The sequence below is a fragment of the Pithys albifrons genome, chromosome 39 (genome assembly GCF_047495875.1).
Source record: "Pithys albifrons albifrons isolate INPA30051 chromosome 39, PitAlb_v1, whole genome shotgun sequence".
NCBI classification, from domain to species: Eukaryota; Metazoa; Chordata; class Aves; order Passeriformes; family Thamnophilidae; genus Pithys; species Pithys albifrons.
In genome coordinates this window covers 447,339-464,158 of record NC_092496.1, presented here as the reverse complement: position 1 = coordinate 464,158, position 16,820 = coordinate 447,339, and positions in this window count along the sequence as shown.

The window sequence follows — 16,820 nt, the reverse complement described above, 5'->3', positions numbered from 1 at the left end:
CAATGACGGGCCCCCATTAACACTAGAAATGGAACAATCGCTTTCTGTCCTTGGAGCCTTTTCCCTGGGAGGAGTCGTCATCCTTCTGGAATCGTGGGTTGAACAAAGCACTTTCTCTGACCTGCACGTGGCAGGCACCATCTAGCTTTGCGCCCAGGGAAAAGGTGGCAGCCTTGGGCTCTCAGGTGCCAATGATGGGTCCCCGTTAACACTAGATAAATAACTATCGCTTTCTGTCCTGGCACCTTTTCCCTGGGAGGAATTTTCGTATGTCTGGAATTCTGGGCTGAAAAACGGCACTTCCCCGGACCTGCAAGTGGAACGCACCGTCGAGCTTTGTGCCCAGGCAAAAGGTGGCAGCCTTGGGCTCTCAGGTGACAATGATGGGGCCCCATTACCCCTAGAAAAAGAACAATCGCGTTCCGTCCTGGCATCTTTTCCTTGGGAGGAATCTTCATTGGTCTGGAATTCTGGGCTCAAAACGGCTCTTTCCCTTACCCGCATGTGGCACGCACTGTCGAGCTTTGCGCCCAGGGAAAAGGTGGCAGCCCTGGCCTCTCAGCTGCCAACTTTGGGGCCCCATTAACCCTAGAAAAGGCACAATCGCTTTCTGTCCTGGCACCTTTTCCCAGGGAGAAATCTTCGCTGGCCTGGAATTCTGGGATGAGAAACGGCACATTCCCGGACTTGCAAGTGGCACGCGCCGTCGACATTTGCGCCCAGGGAAAAGGTGGCAGCCTTGGGCTCTAAGGGGCCAATGATCATGCCCCATTACCTGTGGGACAAGTACGTAGCATGCATTGTCGAGCTTTGCACCCAGGTTAAAGAAGGCAAACATGGGCTCTGAGGTGGCTGTGACAGTGCCCGATTTCGCATAGAAATGGAACAATCGCTTTCTGTCCTGGCACCTTTTCCCTTGGAGGAATCTTCATCTGTCTGGAATTCTGGAATGAGGAACGGCAATTTCCCGGACCCTCACGTAGCACGCACCGTCGAGGTTTGCACCCAGGTTAAAGGGCTCTCAGGTGCCTGTGACGGGCCCGATTTCGCTTAGAAATGGAACAATCGCTTTCTGTCCTGGCACCTTTTCCCTGGGAGGAATCTTCATCCGTTTAGAATTCTGGGCTAAAAAACAGCACTTTCCCAGACAAGAAAGTTGCACGCACCCTCGACATTTGCACCCAGGGAAAAGGTGGCATACTTGGGCTCTCAGCTGCCAATGATGGGTCCCCGTTAACACTAGAAAAATAACTCTTGCTTTCTTTCCTGGCACCTTTTCCCTGGGAGGAATCTTCATCCGTCTGGAAAACTGGGTTCAAAAGTGGCACTGCCCCAAACCCGCACAAGGTACACACCGTCGAGCTTTGCGCCCAGGGAAAAGGTGGCAGCCTTTGGCTCTCAGGTGCCAATGGTGGTGCCCCATTACCCCTACAAAAGGCACAATGGCTTTCTGTCCTGGCACCTTTTCCCAGGGAGGAATCTTCATCGGTTTGGAATTCTGGTCTGAGAATCGGCACTTTCCTGGACCCACAAGTGAAACGCACCATCGAGCTTTGCGTCCAGGGAAAAGGTGGCAGTCTTGGGCTCTCAGGTGCCAATGATGGGGCCCCATGACCTTTAGAAAAAGCACAATGGCTTTCTGTCCTGGCACCTTTTCCCTGGGCGAAATCTTCATCGGCCCTGAATTCTGGGATGAGAAACAGCACATGCCTGGACCCGCAAGTTGAACTCACCGTCAAGCTTTGCGCTCAGGGAAGAGGAAGCAACCTCTGTCTCTCAGATGCCAATGACGGGCCCCCATTACTCCTAGAAAAGGAGATATCCATTCCTGTCCTGGCACCTTTTCCCAGGGAGGAATCTTCATCGGTCTGGAATTCTGGAATGAGAAACGGCAATTTCCCGCACCCTCACGTAGCACGCACTGTCGAGCTTTGCGCCCAGGGTATAGGAGGCAACCTTGGGCTCTCAGGTGCCAATGATGGGGCCCGATTAACCCCAGAAATGGAACAATCGCTTTCTGTCCTGGGAGCCTCTTCCCTGTGAGGAGTCTTCATCCGTCTGGAATTCTGGGCTGAAAAACGGCACTTTCCCGGACAAGAAAGTGGTACGTGCCGTTGATGTTTGTGCCCACGGAAACGGTGGCAGCCTTGAACTCTCAGGTGCCAATGATGGGGCACCATTGACCCTAGAAAAGGACAATTCGATTTCTGACCTGGCACCTTTCCCCTGGGAGGTGTCTTCATCCGTCTGGAAATCTGGGCTGAAAAATGGCACTGCCCCAAACCCGCAAGTGGCACGCGCCGTCGACATTTGCGCCCAGGCAAAAGGTGGCAGCCTTGGGCTCTCAGGTGCCAATGATGGGGCCCCATTAACACTAGAAAAATAACACTTGCTTTCTGTCCTGGCACCTTTTCCCAGGGAGGAATCTTCATCCGTCTGGAAAACTGGGTTCAAAAATGGCACTGCCCCAAACCCACACAAGGTACACACCGTCGAGCTTTGCGCCCAGGGAAAAGGTGGCAGCTCTGGGCTCTCAGCTGCCAAATTTGGGGCCCCATTAACCCTAGAAAAGGCACAATCACTTTCTGTCCTGGCACCTTTTTCCAGGGAGAAATCTTCGCTGGCCTGGAATTCTGGGATGAGAAACCGCACATTCCCGGACTTGCAAGTGGCACGCCCCTTCGACATTTGCGCCCAGGGAAAAGGTGGCAGCCTTGGGCTCTCAGGTGCCAAAGATGGGGCCCCATTACCCCTAGAAAAGGCACAATGCCTTTCTGTCCTGAGACCTTTTCCCAATGAGGAATCGACTTCCGTCTGGAATTCTGGGCTGAAAAACGGCCCTTTCCCGGACCCACACAGGGTATGCACCGTCGAGCTTTGCACCCAGGGAAAAGGTGGCAGCCTTGGGCTCTCAGGTGCCAATGATGGGGCCCAATTAGCATTACAAAATACACAATGGCTTTGTCTCCTGGTACGTTTTCCCTCTGAGGAATCTTCATAGGTCTGGAATTCTGGGCTGAAAAATGGCACTTTCCCCAACCCGCAAGTGGCACGCGCCGTCGACATATGCGCCCAGGCAAAAGGTGGCAGCCTTGGGCTCTCAGGTGTCAATTTTGGGGCCCCATTAACCTTAGAAAAGGAGAAATCCATTCCTGTCCTGGCACCTTTTCCCAGGGAGGAATCTTCATCGGTCTGGAATTCTGGAATGAGAAACGGTAATTTCCCGGACCCTCACCTAGCACGCATGGTTGAGCTTTGCGCCCAGGGTATAGGAGGCAACCTTGGGCTCTCAGGTGCCAATGATGGGGCGCGATTAACCCTAGAAATGGAACAATCGCTTTCTGTCCTGGGAGTCTCTTCCCTGTGAGGAGTCTTCATCCGTCTGGAATTCAGGGCTGAAAAACGGCACTTTCCCGGACAAGAAAGCGGTACACGCCGTTGGTGTTTGCGCCCACGGAAAAGGTGGCAGCCTTGAAGTCTCAGGTGCCAATGATGGGGCACCATTGACCCTAGAAAAGGATAATTCGATTTCTGACCTGGCACCTTTTCCCTGGGAGGTGTCTTCATCCCTCTGGAATTTTGGGCTGAAAAATGGCACTTCCCCGGACCCGCAAGTGGCACGCGCCGTCGACATTTGAGCCCAGGCAAAAGGTGGCAGCCTTGGGCTCTCAGGTGCCAATGATGGGGCCCCGTTAACACTAGAAAAATAACACTTGTTTTCTGTCCTGGCACCTTATCCCAGGGAGGAATCTTCGTCCGTCTGGAAATCTGGGTTCAAAAATGGCACTGCCCCAAACCCGCACAAGGTACACACCGTCGAGCTTTACGCCCAGGGAAAAGGGGGCAGCCTTGGGCTCTCAGCTGTCAATGATGGGGCCCCATTACCTTTACAAAAAGCACAATCACTTTCTGTCCTGGCACCTTTTCCCTGGGAGGAGTCTTCATTGGTCTGGAATTCTGGGCTGTAAAATGGCACTTTCTGGGACCAGCACGTGGCACGCACTGTCGTGCTTTGCGCCCAGGGTATAGGAGGCAACCTCTGCCTCTCAGATGCCAATGACGGGCCCCCATTAACACTAGAAATGGAACAGTCGCTTTCTGTCCTGGGAGCCTTTTCCCTGGGAGGAGTCGTCATCCATCTGGAATCCTGGGCTGAACAAAGTACTTTCCCTGACCTGCACGTGGCAGGCACCATCTAGCTTTGCGCCCAGGGAAAAGGTGGCAGCCTTGGGCTCACAGGTGCCAATGATGGGTCCCCGTTAAGACTAGATAAATAACAATGGCTTTCTGTCCTGGCACCTTTTCCCTGGGAGGAATCTTCATTGGTCTGGAATTCTGGGCTGAAAACCGCTCTTTCCCTTAACCGCATATGGTACGCTCCGTCGAGCTTTGCGCCCAGGGAAAAGGTGGCAGCCCTGGGCTCTCAGCTGCCAAATTTGGGGCCCCATTAACCCTAGAAAAGGCACAATGGCTTTCTCTCCTGGCACCTTTTCCCAGGGAGAAATCTTCGCTGGCCTGGAATTCTGGGATGAGAAACGGCACATTCCCGGACTTGCAAGTGGCACGTGCCGTCGAGCTTTGCGCCCAGGGAAAAGGTGGCAGCCTTGGGCTCTCAGGTGCCAAAGATTGGGCCCCATTACCCCTAGAAAAGGCACAATGCCTTTGTGTCCTGAGACCTTTTCCCAGAGAGGAATCGACTTCCGTCTGGAATTCTGGGCTGAAAAACGGCCCTTTCCCGGACCCACACAGGGTATGCACCGTCGAGCTTTGCACCCAGGGAAATGGTGGCAGCCTTGGGCTCTCAGGTGCCAATGATGGGGCCCAATTAGCATTACAAAATACACAATGGCTTTGTCTCCTGGTACCTTTTCCCTCTGAGGAATCTTCATAGGTCTGGAATTCTGGGCTGAAAAATGGAACTTTCCCGGACCCGCACGTGGAACGCTCCGTCGAGCTTTGCGCCCAGGGAAAAGGTGGCAGCCTTGGGCTCTCAGGTGTCAATTTTGGGGCCCCATTAAGCCTAGAAAAGGCACAATGGCTTTCTGTCCTGGCACCTTTTCCCTGGGAGAAATCTTCATCGGCCTCGAATTCTGGGATGAGAAACAGCCCATTCCTGGACCCGCAAGTGGCATGCACCGTCGAGCTTTGCGCTCAGGGAAAAGGTTGCAGCCTTCGGCTCTCAGGTGTCAATGATGGGTCCCCATTACTCCTAGAAAAGGAGAAATCCATTCCTGTCCTGGCACCTCTTTCCAGGGAGGAATCTTCATCGGTCTGGAATTCTGGAATGAGAAACGGCAATTTCCCGGACCCTGAATTAGCACGCATGGTTGAGCTTTGCGCCCAGGGTATAGGAGGCAACCTTGGGCTCTCAGGTGCCAATGATGGGGCGTGATTAAACCTAGAAATGGAACAATCGCTTTCTGTCCTGGGAGCCTCTTCCCTGTGAGGAGTCTTCATCCGTCTGGATTCAGGGCTGAAAAACGGCACTTTCCCGGACAAGAAAGTGGTACGCGCCGTTGATGTTTGCGCCCACGGAAAAGGTGGCAGCCTTGAACTCTCAGGTGCCAATGATGGGGCACCATTGACCCTAGAAAAGGACAATTCGATTTCTGACCTGGCACCTTTTCCGTGGGAGGTGTCTTTGTCCGTCTGGAATTCTGGGCTGAAAAATGGCACTTCCCTGGACCCGCAAGTGGCACGTGCCGCCGACATTTGCGCCCAGGCAAAAGGTGGCAGCCTTGGGCTCTCAGGTGCCAATGATGGGGCCCCGTTAACACTAGAAAAATAACACTTGCTTTCTGTCCTGGCACCTTTTCCCAGGGAGGAATCTCCGTCCGTCTGGTAGTCTGGGTTCAAAAATGGGACTGCCCCAAACCCGCACAAGGTACACACCGTGGAGCTTTGTGCCCAGGGAAAAGGGGGAGCCTTGGGCTCTCAGGTGCCAATGATGGTGCCCCATTACCCTAACAAAAGGCACAATGGCTTTCTGTCCTGGCACCTTTTCCCAGGGAGGAATCTTCATCGGTTTGGAATTCTGGTCTGAGAATCGGCACTTTCCTGGACCCGCAAGTGGAACGCACCATCGAGCTTTGCGTCCAGGGAAAAGGTGGCAGTCTTGGGCTCTCAGGTGCCAATGATGGGGCCCCATTACCTTTACAAAAAGCACAATGGCTTTCTGTCCTGGCACCTTTTCCCTGGGAGGAGTCTTCATTGGTCTGGAATTCTGGGCTGTAAAATGGCACTTTCTGGGACCAGCACGTGGCACGCACTGTCGTGCTTTGCGCCCAGGGAAAAGGAGGCAACCTCTAGCTCTCAGATGCCAATGACGGGCCCCCATTAACACTAGAAATGGAACAATCGCTTTCTGTCCTGGGAGACCTTTCCCTGGGAGGAGTCGTCATCCGTCTGGAATCCTGGGCTGAACAAAGCACTTTCTCTGACCTGCACGTGTCAGTCACCATCTAGCTTTGCGCCCAGGGAAAAGGTTGCAGCCTTCGGCTCTCAGGTGCCAATGATGGGTCCCCATTACTCCTAGAAAAGGAGAAATCCATTCCTGTCCTGGCACCTTTTCCCTGGGAGGAATCTTCATCAGTCTGGAATTCTGGAATGAGAAAGGGCAATTTCCCGGACCCTCACGTAGCACGCATGGTCGAGCTTTGCGCCCAGGTTATAGGAGGCAATTTGGGGCTCTCAGGTGCCAATGATGGGGCACCATTGACCCTACAAAAGGCACAATGGCTTTCTGTCCTGGCACCTTTTCCCAGGGAGGAATCTTCATCGGTTTGGAATTCTAGTCTGAGAATCGGCACTTTCCTGGACCCGCAAGTGGAACGCACCATCGAGCTTTGCGTCCAGGGAAAAGGTGGCAGTCTTGGGCTCTCAGGTGCCAATGATGGGGCCCCATTACCTTTACAAAAAGCACAATGGCTTTCTGTCCTGGCACCTTTTCCCTGGGAGGAGTCTTCATTGGTCTGGAATTCTGGGCTGTAAAATGGCACTTTCTGGAACCAGCACGTGACACGCACTGTCGTGCTTTGTGCCCAGGAAAAAGGAGGCAACCTCTGGCTCTCAGATGCCAATGACGGGCCCCCATTAACACTAGAAATGGAACAATCGCTTTCTGTCCTGTGAGCGTTTTCCCTGGGAGGAGTCGTCATCCGTCTGGAATCCTGGGCTGAACAAAGCACTTTCTCTGACCTGCACGTGGTAGGCACCATCTAGCTTTGCGCCCAGGGAAAAGGTGGCAGCCTTGGTCTCTCAGGTGCCAATGATGGGTCCCCGTTAACACTAGATAAATAACAATCGCTTTCTGTCCTGGCACCTTTTCCCTGGGAGGAATCTTCATTGGTCTGGAATTCTGGGCTGAAAACGGCTCTTTCCCTTACCCGCATGTGGCACGCTTTGTCGAGCTTTATACCCAGGGAAAAGGTGGCAGCCCTGGGCTCTCAGCTGCCATATTTGGGGCCCCATTAACCCTACAAAAGGCACAATGGCTTTCTCTCCTGGCACCTTTTCCCAGGGAGAAATCTTCGCTGGCCTGGAATTCTGGGATGAGAAACGGCACTTTCCCTGACTTGCAAGTGGCACGCGCCGTCGACATTTGCGCCCAGGGAAAAGGTGGCAGCCTTGGGCTCTCAGGTGCCAAAGATGAGGTCCCATTACCCCTAGAAAAGGAACAATGGCTTTCTGTCCTGACACTTTTTCCCACAGAGGAATCGACTTCCGTCTGGAATTCTGGGCTGAAAAACGGCCCTTTCCCGGACCCGCACAGGGTATGCACCGTCGAGCTTTGCACCCAGGGAAAAGGTGGCAGCCTTTGGCTCTCAGGTGCCAATGATGGGGCCCAATTAGCATTACAAAATACACAATGGCTTTGTCTCCTGGTACCTTTTCCCTCTGAGGAATCTTCATAGGTCTGGAATTCTGGGCTGAAAAATGGCACTTTCCCGGACCCGCACGTGGAACGCTCCGTCGAGCTTTGCGCCCAGGGAAAAGGTGGCAGCCTTGGGCTCTCAGGTGTCAATTTTGGGGCCCCATTAACCCTAGAAAAGTCACAATTGCTTTCTGTCCTGGCACCTTTTCCCTGGGAGAAATCTTCATCGGCCTCGAATTCTGGGATGAGAATCAGCACATTCCTGGACCCGCAAGTGGCACGCACCGTCGAGCTTTGCGCTCAGGGAAAAGGTTGCAGCCTTCGGCTCTCAGGTGACAATGATGGGTCCCCATTACTCCTAGAAAAGGAGAAATCCATTCCTGTCCTGACACCTTTTCCCAGGGAGGAATCTTCATCGGTCTGGAATTCTGGAATGAGAAACGGCAATTTCCCGGACCCTCACATAGCACGCATGGTTGAGCTTTGCGCCCAGGGTATAGGAGGCAACCTTGGGCTCTAAGGTGCCAATGATGGGACCCGATTAACCCTAGAAATGGAACAATTGCTTTCTGTCCTGGGAGCCTCTTCCCTGTGAGGAGTCTTCATCCGTCTGGAATTCAGGGCTGAAAAACGGCACTTTCCCGGACAAGAAAGTGGTACGCTCCGTTAATGTTTGCGCCCACGGAAAAGGTAGAAGCCTTGAACTCTGAGGTGCCAATGATGGGGCACCATTGACCCTAGAACAGGACAATTCGATTTCTGACCTGGCACCTTTTCCCTGGGAGGTGTCTTCGTCCGTCTGGAATTCTGGGCTGAAAAATGGCACTTCCCGGGACCCCAAAGTGGCACGCGCCGTCAACATTTGCGCCCAGGCAAATGGTGGCAGCCTTGGGCTCTCAGGTGCCAATGATGGGGCCCCGTTAAGACTAGATAAATAACAATCGCTTTCTGTCCTGGCACCTTTTCCCAGGGAGGAATCTTCGTCCGTCTGGAAATCTGGGTTCAAAAATGGCACTGCCCCAAACCCGCACGTGGAACACACCGTCGAGCTTTGTGCCCAGGGAAAAGGGGGCAGCCTTGGGCTCTCAGGTGCCAATGATGGTGCCCCATTACCCCTAAAAAAGGCACAATGGCTTTCTGTCCTGGCACCTTTTCCCAGGGAGGAATCTTCATCGGTTTGGAATTCTAGTCTGAGAATCGGCACTTTCCTGGACCCGCAAGTGGAACGCACCATCGAGCTTTGCTTCCAGGGAAAAGGTGGCAGTCTTGGGCTCTCAGGTGCCAATGATGGGGCCCCATTACCTTTACAAAAAGCACAATGGCTTTCTGTCCTGGCACCTTTTCTCTGGGAGGAGTCTTCATTGGTCTGGAATTCTGGGCTGTAAAATGGCACTTTCTGGGACCAGCACGTGGCACGCACTGTCGTGGTTTGTGCCCAGGAAAAAGGAGGCAACCTCTGGCTCTCAGATGCCAATGACGGGCCCCCAATAACACTAGAAATGGAACAATCGCTTTCTGTCCTGGGAGCCTTTTCCCTGTAGGAGTCGTCATCCGTCTGGAATCCTGGGCTGAACAAAGCACTTTCTCTGACCTGCACGTGGCAGGCACCATCTAGCTTTGCGCCCAGGGAAAAGGTGGCAGCCTTGGGCTCTCAGGTGCCAACGATGGGTCCCCGTTAACACTAGATAAATAACAATCGCTTTCTGTCCTGGGAGCCTTTTCCCTGGGAGGAATTTTCGTCCGTCTAGAATTCTGGGCTGAAAAACGGCCCTTTCCCGGACCCACACAGGGTATGCACCGTCGAGCTTTGCACCCAGGGAAAAGGTGGCAGCCTTGGGCTCTCAGGTGCCAATGATGGGGCCCAATTAGCATTACAAAATACACAATGGCTTTGTCTCCTGGTACCTTTTCCCTCTGAGAAATCTTCATAGGTCTGGAATTCTGGGCTGAAAAATGGCACTTTCCAGGACCCTCACGTGGAACGCTGCGTCGAGCTTTGCGCCCAGGGAAAAGGTGGCAGCCTTGGGCTCTCAGGTGTCAATTTTGGGGCCCCATTAACCCTAGAAAAGGCACAATTGCTTTCTGTCCTGGCACCTTTTCCCTGGGAGAAATCTTCATCGGCCTCGAATTCTGAGATGAGAAACAGGACATTCCTGGACCCGCAAGTGGCACGCACCGTCGAGCTTTGCGCTCAGGGAAAAGGTTGCAGCCTTCGGCTCTCAGGTGTCAATGATGGGTCCCCATTACTCCTAGAAAAGGAGAAATCCATTCCTGTCCTGACACCTTTTCCCAGGGAGGAATCTTCATCGGTCTGGAATTCTGGAATGAGAAACGGCAATTTCCCGGACTTTCACGTAGCATGCATGGTCGTGCTTTGCGCCCAGCGTATGGGAGGCAACCTTGGGCTCTCAGGTGCCAATGATGGGGCCCGATTAACCCTAGAAATGGAACAATCGCTTTCTGTCCTGGGCGCCTCTTCCCTGTGAGGAGTCTTCATCCGTCTGGAATTCAGGGCTGAAAAACGGCACTTTCCCGGACTAGAAAGTGGTACGCGCTGTTGGTGTTTGCGCCCACGGAAAAGGTGGCAGCCTTGAACTCTCAGGTGCCAATGATGGGGCACCATTGACCCTAGAAAAGGACAATTCGATTTCTGACCTGGCACCTTTTCCCTGGGAGGTGTCTTCATCCGTCTGGAAATCTGGGCTGAAAAATGGCACTTCCCCGGACCCGCAAGTGGCACGTGCCGTTGACATTTGCGCCCAGGTAAAAGGTGACAGCCTTGGGCTCTCAGGTGCCAATGATGGGGCCCCGTTAACACTAGAAAAATAACACTTACTTTCTGTCCTGGCACCTTTTCCCAGGGAGGAATCTTCGTCCGTCTGGAAATCTGGGTTCAAAAATGGCACTGCCCCAAACCCGCACAAGGTACACACCATCGAGCTTTGCGCCCATGGAAAAGGGGGCAGCCTTGGGCTCTCAGCTGCCAATGATGGTGCCCCATTACCCCTAGAAAAGGCACAATGGCTTTCTGTCCTGACACCTTTTCCCAGGGAGGAATCTTCATTGGTTTTGAATTCTGGTCTGAGAATCGGCACTTTTCCGGACCCGCAAGTGGAACGCACCATCGAGCTTTACGCCCAGGGAAAAGGTGGCAGTCTTGGGCTCTCAGGTGCCAATGATGGGGCCCCATTACCTTTACAAAAAGCACAATGGCTTTCTGTCCTGGCACCTTTTCCCTGGGAGGAGTCTTCATTGGTCTGGAATTCTGGGCTGTAAAATGGCACTTTCTGGGACCAGCAAGTGGCACGCACCGTCGAGCTTTGCGCCCCGGGAAAAGGAGGCATCCTCTGGCTCTCAGATGCCAATGACGGGCCCCCATTAACAATAGAAATGGAACAATCGCTTTCTGTCCTGGGAGCATTTTCCCTGGGAGGAATCGTCATCGGTCTGAAATCCTGGGCTGAAAAATGGCACTTTCTCTGACCTGCACGTGGCAGGCCCCATCTAGGTTTGCGCCCAGGGAAAAGGTGGCAGCCTTGGGCTCTCAGGTGCCAATGATGGGTCCCCGTTAACACTAGATAAATAACAATCGCTTTCTGTCCTGGCACCTTTTCCCTGGGAGGAATTTTCGTCCATCTGGAATTCTGGGCTGAAAAACGGCACTCCCCAGAACCTGCAACTGGAACGCACTGTCGAGCTTTGCGCCCAGGCCAAAGGTGGCAGCTTTGGGCTCTCAGGTGCCAAAGATGGAGCCCCATTACCCCTAGAAAAGGAACAATTGCTTTCTGTCCTGACACCTTTTCCCAAAGTGGAATCGACTTCCGTCTGGAATTCTGGGCTGAAAAACGGCCCTTTCCCGGACCCGCACAGGGTATGCACCGTCGAGCTTTGCACCCAGGGAAAAGGTGGCAGCCTTGGGCTCTCAGGTGCCAATGATGGGGCCCAATTAGCATTACAAAATACACAATGGCTTTGTCTCCTGGTACCTTTTCCCTCTGAGGAATCTTCATAGGTCTGGAATTCTGGCCTGAAAATGGCAATTTCTGAGACCCTCACGTGGATTGCTCGGTCGAGCTTTGCGCCCAGGGAAAAGGTGGTAGTCTTGGGCTCTCAGGTGTCAATTTTGGGGCCCCATTAAGCCTAGAAAAGGCACAATCGCTTTCTGTCCTGGCACCTTTTCCCTGGGAGAAATCTTCATCGGCCCCGAATTCTGGGATGAGAATCAGCACATTCCTGGACCCGCAAGTGGCACGCACCGTCGAGCTTTGCGCTCAGGGAAAAGGTTGCAGCCTTCGGCTCTCAGGTGCCAATGATGGGTCCCCATTACTCCTAGAAAAGGAGAAATCGATTCCTTTCCTGGCACCTTTTCCCAGGGAGGAATCTTCATCGGTCTGGAATTCTGGAATGAGAAACGGCAATTTCCTGGACGCTCACGTAGCACACATGGTCGAGGTTTGCGCCCAGGGTCTAGGAGGTAACCTTGGGCTCTCAGGTGCCAATGATGGGACCCGATTAACCCTAGAAATGGAACAATTGCTTTCTTTCCTGGGAGCCTCTTCCCTGTGAGGAGTCTTCATCCGTCTGTAATTCAGGGCTGAAAAACGACACTTTCGTAGACAAGAAAGTGGTACGCGCCGTTGATGTTTGCGCCCACGGAAAAGGTGGCAGCCTTGGGCTCTCAGGTGCCAATGATGTGGCCCCATTAACCCTAGAAAAGGAGAAATCGATTCCTGTCCTGGCACCTTTTCCCAGGGAGGAATCTTCATCGGTCTGGAATTCTGGAATGAGAAACGGCAATTGCCCGGACCCTCACGTAGCACGTATGGTCAAGGTTTGCGCCCAGGGTATAGGAGGCAACCTTGGGCTATCAGGTGCCTGTGACAGGGCCCGATTTCGCCTAGAAATGGAACAAACGCTTTCTGTCACCTTTTCCCTGGGAGGAATCTTCATCTGTCTAGAATTCTGGGCTAAAAACCGGCACTTTCCCAGACAAGAAAGTGGAACGCACCCTCGACGTTTGCCCCCAGGGGAAAGGTGGCAGCCTTGGGCTCTCAGGTGCCAATGATAGGGCCCCGTTAACACTAGAAAAATAACACTTACTTTCTGTCCTGGCACATTTTCCTAGGGAGGAATCTTCGTCCGTCTGGAAATCTGGGTTCAAAAATGGCACTGCCCGAAACCCGCACAAGGTACACACCGTCGAGCTTTGCGCCCAGGGAAAAGGGGCAGCCTTGGGCTCTCAGCTGCTAATGATGGTGTCCCATTACCCCTACAAAAGGCACAATGGCTTTCTGTCCTGGTACCTTTTCCCAGGGAGGAATCTTCATCGGTTTGCAATTCTGGTCTGAGAATCGGCATTATCCTGGACCTGCAAGTGGAACGCACCATCGAGCTTTGTGTCCAGGGAAAAGGTGGCAGTCTTGGGCTCTCAGGTGCCAATGATGGGGCCCGATGACCTTTACAAAAAGCACAATGGCTTTCTGTCCTGGCACCTTTTCCCTGGGAGGAGTCCTCATAGGTCTGGAATTCTGGGCTGAAAAATGGCACTTTCCGAGACCCTCACATGGAACGCTTTGTCGAGCATTGCGCCCAGGGAAAAGGTGGCAGCCTTGGGCTCTCAGGTGTCAATTTTGGGGCTCCATTAACCCTAGAAAAGGCACAATCACTTTCTGTCCTGGCATTTTTTCTCTGGGAGAAATCTTCATCGGCCCCGAATTCTGGGATGAGAATCACCACATTCCTGGACCCGCAAGTGGCACGCACCGTCGAGCTTTGCGCTCAGGGAAAAGGTTGCAGCCTTCGGCTCTCAGGTGCCAATGATGGGTCCCCATTACTCCTAGAAAAGGAGAAATCCATTCCTCTCCTGAAATTTTTTCCCAGGGAGAAATCTTCATCGGTCTGGAAATCTGGAATGATAAACAGCAATTTCCCGGATCCTCACGTAGCACGCATGGTCAAGCTTGCGCCCAGGGTATAGGAGGCAACCTTGGGCTCTCAGGTGCCTGTGACCGGGCCCGATTTCGCCTAGAAATGGAACAATCGCTTTCTGTCCTGGCACCTTTTCCCTGGGAGGAATCTTCATCCGTCTACAATTCTGAGCTAAAAAACGGCACTTTCCCGGACAAGGAAGTGGCACGCACCCTCGACATTTGCGCCCAGGGGAAAGCTGGCAGCCTTGGGCTCTCAGGTGCCAATGATGGGGCCCCGTTAACACTAGAAAAATAACACTTGCTTTCTGTCCTGGCACCTTTTCCCAGGGAGAAATCCTCGCTGGCCTGGAATTCTGGGATGAGAAACTGCACATTCCCGGACTTGCAAATGGCATGCGCCGTTGACATTTGCGCCCAGGGAAAAGGTGGCAGCCTTGGGATCTCAGGTGCCAAAGATGGGGTCCCATTATCCCTAGAAATGGCACAATGGCTTTCTGTCTAGACACCTTTTCCCTGGGAGGAATCTTCATGGGTCTGGACTTCTGGAATGAGAAACGGCAATTGCCCGCACCCTCACGTAGCACGCATGGTCGAGCTTTGCGTCCAGGATATAGGAGGCAACCTTGGGCTCTCAGGTGCCAATGATGGGGCCCGATTAACCCTAGAAATGGAACAATCGCTATCTGTCCTGGGAGACTTTTCCCTGTGAGGAGTCTTCATCGGTCTGGAATTCAGGGCTGAAAAATGGCACTTTCCCGGACCCGCACATGGTACACACCGTCGAGCTTTGCGCCCAGGGAAAAGGTGGCAGCCCTGGGCTCACAGCTGCCAATTTTGGGGCCCCATTAACCCTATAAAAGGCACAATCACTTTTTTGTCCTGTCACCTTTTCCCAGGGAGAAATCTTTGCTGGCCTGGAATTCTGGGATGAGAAACGGCACATTTCCAGACTTGCAAGTGGCACGCGCCGTGGACATTTGCGCCCAGGGAAAAGGTGGCAGCCTTGGGCTCTCAGGTGCCAAAGATGGGGCCCCATTACCCCTAGAAAAGGCACAATGGCTTTCTGTCCTGACACCTTTTCCCAGAGAGGAATCGACTTCTGTCTGGAATTCTGGGCTGAAAAGTAGCCCTTTCCCGGACCCGCACAGGGTATGCACCGTCGAGCTTTGCACCCAGGGAAAAGGTGGCAGCCTTGGGCTCTCAGGTGCCAATGATGGGGCCCAATTAGCATTACAAAATACACAATGACTTTGTCTCCTGGCACCTTTTCCCTGGGAGGAATCTTCATCGGTCTGGAATTCTGGGCTGAAAAATGGCACTTTCCCGGACCCGCACGTGGAACGCTCCGTCGAGCTTTGTGCCCAGGGAAAAGGTGGTAGTCTTGGGCTCTCAGGTGTCAATTTTGGGGCCCCATTCACCGAAGAAAAGGCACAATCGCTTTCTGTCCTGGCACCTTTTCCCTGGGAGAAATCTTCATCGGCCTCGAATTCTGGGATGAGAAACAGCCCATTCCTGGACCCGCAAGTGGCACGCACCGTCGAGGGTTGCGCTCAGGGAAAAGTTTGCAGCCTTCGGCTGTCAGGTGCCATTGATGGGTCCCCATTACTTCTAGGAAAGGAGAAATCCATTCCTGTCCTGGCACCTTTTCCCAGGGAGGAATCTTCATCGGTCTGGAATTCTGGAATGAGAAACGGCAATTTCCCGGACCCTCACGTAGCACGCATGGTCGAGCTTTGCGCCCAGGGTAGAGGAGGCAACCTTGGGCTCTCAGGTGCAATGATGGGGCCCGATTAACCCTAGAAATGGAACAATCGCTTTCTGTCCTGGGAGCCTCTTCCCTGTGAGGAGTCTTCATCCGTCTGGAATTCTGGGCTGAAAAACGGCACTTTCCCGGGCAAGAAAGTGGTACGCGGCGTTGTTGTTTGCTCTCACGGAAAAGGGGGCAGCCTTGAACTCTCAGGTGCCAATAATGGGGCTCCATTGACCCTAGAAAAGGACAATTCGATTTCTGACCTGGCACCTTTTCCCTGGGAGGAATTTTCGTCCGTCTGGAATTCTGGGCTGAAAAACGGCACTTCCCCGGACCCGCAAGTGGAACGCACCGTCGCGCTTTGTGCCCAGGCAAAAGGTGACAGCCTTGGGCTCTCAGGTGCCAATGATGGCGCCCAATTAGCATTACAAAATACACAATGGCTTTGTCTCCTGGTACCTTTTCCCTCTGAGGAATCTTCATCGGTCTGGAATTCTGGGCTGAAAAATGGCACTTTCCAGGACCCGCACGTGGAACGCTCCGTCGAGCTTTGCGCCCAGGGAAAAGGTGGCATCCTTGGGCTCTCAGGTGTCAATTTTGGGGCCCCATTAACCCTAGAAAAGGCACAATTGCTTTCTCTCCTGGCACCTTTTCCCTGGGAGAAATCTTCATCGGCCTCGAATTCTGAGATGAGAAACAGGACATTCCTGGACCCGCAAGTGGCACGCACCGTCGAGCTTTGCGCTCAGGGAAAAGGTTTCAGCCTTCGTCTCTCAAGTGCCAATGAAGGGTCCCCATTGATCCTAGAAAAGGAGAAATCGATTCCTGTCCTGGCACCTTTTCCCAGGGAGGAATCTTCATCGGCCTGGAATTCTGGAATGAGAAACGGCAATTTCCCGCACCCTCACGTAGCACGCATGGCCAAGCTTTGCGCCCAGGGTATAGGAGGCAACCTTGGGCTCTCAGGTGCCAATGATGGGGCCCGATTAACCCTAGAAATGGAACAATCGCTATCTGTCCTGGGAGCCTTTTCCCTGTAAGGAGTCTTCATCCGTCTGGAATTCAGGGCTGAAAAATGGCACTTTCCCGGACCCGCACATGGTACGCACCGTCGAGCTTTGCGCCCAGGGAAAAGGTGGCAGCCCTGGGCTCTCAGCTGCCAATTTTGGGGCCCCATTAACCCTAGAAAAGGCACAATCGCTTTTTGTCCTGGCACCTTTTCCAGGGAGAAATCTTTGCTGGCCTGGAATTCTGGGATGAGAAACGG